This window comes from Volvox carteri (assembly GCF_000143455.1).
Source record: "Volvox carteri f. nagariensis unplaced genomic scaffold VOLCAscaffold_122, whole genome shotgun sequence".
Classification (NCBI taxonomy): Eukaryota; Viridiplantae; Chlorophyta; class Chlorophyceae; order Chlamydomonadales; family Volvocaceae; genus Volvox; species Volvox carteri.
In genome coordinates, this window is record NW_003307665.1 from 69094 (window position 1) to 73230 (window position 4137).

Consider the following 4137-nt stretch of genomic DNA (forward strand, 5'->3'; position numbering starts at 1 on the left):
GGGCAAGGGAGGGCAAGGGAGGGCAAGGGAGGGCAAGGGAGGGCAAGGGAGGGTAAGGGAGGGCAGAGGAGGAAAGAGGAGAGCAAGAGACGGCAGAGGAGGGAAGTGGAGAGCAAGGGGCGGCAGAGGAGGGCATGAGAGGCCAAGGGAGGGCAAGGTATGGCAGAGGAGAACAGAGGAACGCAAGGGATGGCAGAGGAGGACAGAGGAGAGCAAGGGATGGCAGAGGAGAGCAAGAGAGGTCAAGGGGGGCAAGGGTTGGCTGAGGAGAGCAGGAAATGGCAAGGGAGGCTACAATGTTGTGGACTCCCTATGGCAGTCCGGAGACGTGTAACTCGTCAGGCTCAGTAGCTACGGGGCAGTTGTCTGGACAGGTTACTCGCCAGCTAGAAGCTTGGTAAATGTGCAACCTTGAAAGTGTCATAATTATGCACAGATATGCGCGCTGAGTGTGTGAAATGTTATGACGAGGTTTGTTAAAATGTTTGCCATCCAATTTGAGTGTGGGGAGGCATTATTTGTCCTGACGATTTGCTCTCTACCTACGGCCATTTGGCAGTCCAGAGACGTGTAGCGCCCAAGGCTCAGCAGCTAGGGACAGTTGTCTGGACGAGGTTATTTTTGACGTGCAGTCCCGAAAGCACATTGGGAAGCATGAATATAGCCGTTGAATTCATCATAAGTGAAATTTAGGTTACTTCCGGTGTTTGCCACCTGTATTGGTGCTCCGATGTAACATGACCATTGGTAGTCATGGTCATGGCGCAAAGGAACGCCGATTGTTGCAGCACAAAGTAGAATATAGCTCATGAACAAATAAGTACATAGGCAAGGTTACCCGAGGCCGACATTGATCGACCTTGTCGACCAGGTCCGCCAATGTAGTGGGTCCACGCCACAATATCCGAAAGTCGGCTGAAATCATTTAAAACCTTGTCAGGTTTACTGAACAAAATTACGACCGACGAGGTTTCCGAGCCATTGGCTGACATAACCGCTCATGTACGGCTTTGGCTATTATGGCTTCAATGTCCTCTCCATCAAAACAAATATCTTCATTACGAAAGACCAAAGCATGTAGCCATAACTCCCAACTCAGTCAAACACGATATGGGCCAAGTATTGTTGCTAATCGGAACCGCTTCAAGTGAGAAGGAATTCGGAATAGCTTCAATTGGGATAAGGGATTTGTGTTATATTTTACTATGCCTTGTAGCAACGTTAAAATAGAACTCGCCGCCACTCACTGTCGCTGAACTAACTTTAGTTACTCTTGGCTGACATCCAGCCGGGAATGGAGGCGGGTGGCCACCGTGAGGAGGAATTGGGCTCGCTTGGAGAGGTGATATGGGCGGGAGGCGCGGGGCTCTTATGTGTTTTATGTGGGGCATCAAATCGCTGTCGTACTCCGATATGGCTATCGGAGTACGGCAGTTTTTTTATGCAGGCAGGTAGTTGTGGGGCACAGCTGTGCCAGGGTCGTTTTCCTTTGTGGATTCGTTACCCCTTGCCCTCTTTCTTGTTCCTGATGCTATGGAGGGTGGCTGGGGCTGGTTGGGGGAGGGGTGTGTGTATGTTTCGCCTCCGTCATCGACGTGCCTGCCCTAATTGACGTGCCTGCCCTAATTCTCATGTTCCCATCCACGTGCTGCACGTGCAGCAGGCCTCGGACGATGGGGCCGACGTCCAGCCGGGAATGGAGGTAAGATGGGGGGGAGGGTCAGGGCTCTTATGTGTTTTACGTGGGGCATCAAATCGCTGTCGTACTCCGATATGGCTATCGGAGTACGGCAGATTTGTTTGATGCAGGCAGGTAGTTGTGGGGCACAGCTGTGCCAGGGTCGTTTTCCTTTGTGGATTCGTTACCCCTTGCCCTCTTTCTTGTTCCTGATGCTATGGAGGGTGGCTGGGGCTGGTTGGGGGAGGGGTGTGTGTATGTTTCGCCTCCGTCATTGACGTGCCTGCCCTAATTGACGTGCCTGCCCGAATTGACGTGCCTGCCCTAATTCTCATGTTCCCATCCACGTGCTGCACGTGCAGCAGGCCTCGGACGATGGGGCCGACGTCCAGCCGGGAATGGAGGTAAGATGGGGGGGAGGGTCAGGGCTCTTATGTGTTTTACGTGGGGCATCAAATCGCTGTCGTACTCCGATATGGCTATCGGAGTACGGCAGATTTGTTTGATGCAGGCAGGTAGTTGTGGGGCACAGCTGTGCCAGGGTCGTTTTCCTTTGTGGATTCGTTACCCCTTGCCCTCTTTCTTGTTCCTGATGCTATGGAGGGTGGCTGGGGCTGGTTGGGGGAGGGGTGTGTGTATGTTTCGCCTCCGTCATTGACGTGCCTGCCCTAATTGACGTGCCTGCCCGAATTGACGTGCCTGCCCTAATTCTCATGTTCCCATCCACGTGCTGCACGTGCAGCAGGCCTCGGACGATGGGGCCGACGTCCAGCCGGGAATGGAGGTAAGATGGGGGGGAGGGTCAGGGCTCTTATGTGTTTTACGTGGGGCATCAAATCGCTGTCGTACTCCGATATGGCTATCGGAGTACGGCAGATTTGTTTGATGCAGGCAGGTAGTTGTGGGGCACAGCTGTGCCAGGGTCGTTTTCCTTTGTGGATTCGTTACCCCTTGCCCTCTTTCTTGTTCCTGATGCTATGGAGGGTGGCTGGGGCTGGTTGGGGGAGGGGTGTGTGTATGTTTCGCCTTCGTCATTGACGTGCCTGCCCTAATTGACGTGCCTGCCCGAATTGACGTGCCTGCCCTAATTCTCATGTTCCCATCCACGTGCTGCACGTGCAGCAGGCCTCGGACGATGGGGCCGACGTCCAGCCGGGAATGGAGGTAAGATGGGGGGGAGGGTCAGGGCTCTTATGTGTTTTACGTGGGGCATCAAATCGCTGTCGTACTCCGATATGGCTATCGGAGTACGGCAGATTTGTTTGATGCAGGCAGGTAGTTGTGGGGCACAGCTGTGCCAGGGTCGATTTTCTTTGTGGATTCGTTACCCCTTGCCCTCTTTCTTGTTCCTGATGCTATGGAGGGTGGCTGGGGCTGGTTGGGGGAGGGGTGTGTGTATGTTTCGCCTCCGTCATTGCTGCTGCCTATTGACGTGCCTGCCCTAATTGACGTGCCTGCCCGAATTGACGTGCCTGCCCTAATTCTCATGTTCCCATCCACGTGCTGCACGTGCAGCAGGCCTCGGACGATGGGGCCGACGTCCAGCCGGGAATGGAGGTAAGATGGGGGGGAGGGTCAGGGCTCTTATGTGTTTTACGTGGGGCATCAAAACGCTGTCGTACTCCGATATGGCTATCGGAGTACGGCAGATTTGTTTGATGCAGGCAGGTAGTTGTGGGGCACAGCTGTGCCAGGGTTGATTTTCTTTGTGGATTCGTTACCCCTTGCCCTCTTTCTTGTTCCTGATGCTATCGAGGGTGGCTGGGGCTGGTTGGGGGAGGGGGGTGTGTATGTTTCGACTCCGTCATTGACGTGCCTGCCCTAATTGACGTGCCTGCCCTAATTGATGTGCCTGCCCTAATTCTCATGTTCCCATCCACGTGCTGCACGTGCAGCAGGCCTCGGAAGATGGGGCCGACGTCCAGCCGGGAATGGAGGTAAGATGGGGGCGAGGGTCGGGGCTCTTATCTGTTTTACGTGGGGCATCAAAACGCTGTCGTACTTCGATATGGCTGTCAGAGTACGGCAGATTTGTTTGATGTAGGCAGGTAGTTGTGGGGCACAGCTGTTGCCAGGCTCCCAGGCCCCCAGGTCCCCAGGCTCCCAGGCCCCCGGCTCCCAAGCTCCCAGGCCCCCAGGCTCCCAGGCCCCCAGGCTCCCAGGCCCCCAGGCTCCCAGGCCCCCGGCTCCCAAGCTCCCAGGCCCCCAGGCTCCCAGGCCCCCAGGCTCCGGGGCCCCCAGGCTCCCAGGTCGCCAGGCTCCCAGGCCCCCAGGCTCCCAGGCCCCCAGGCTCCCAGGCACCCAAGCTCCCAGGCTCCCAAGCTCCCAGGCTCCCAGGCCCCCAGACTCCCAGGCCCCCAGGCTCACACGCTCCCAGGCCCCCAGGCTCCCAGGCCCCCAGCCTCCCAGGCCCCCAGCCTCCCAGGCCCCCAAGCTCCCAGGCTCCCAAGCTCCCAGGC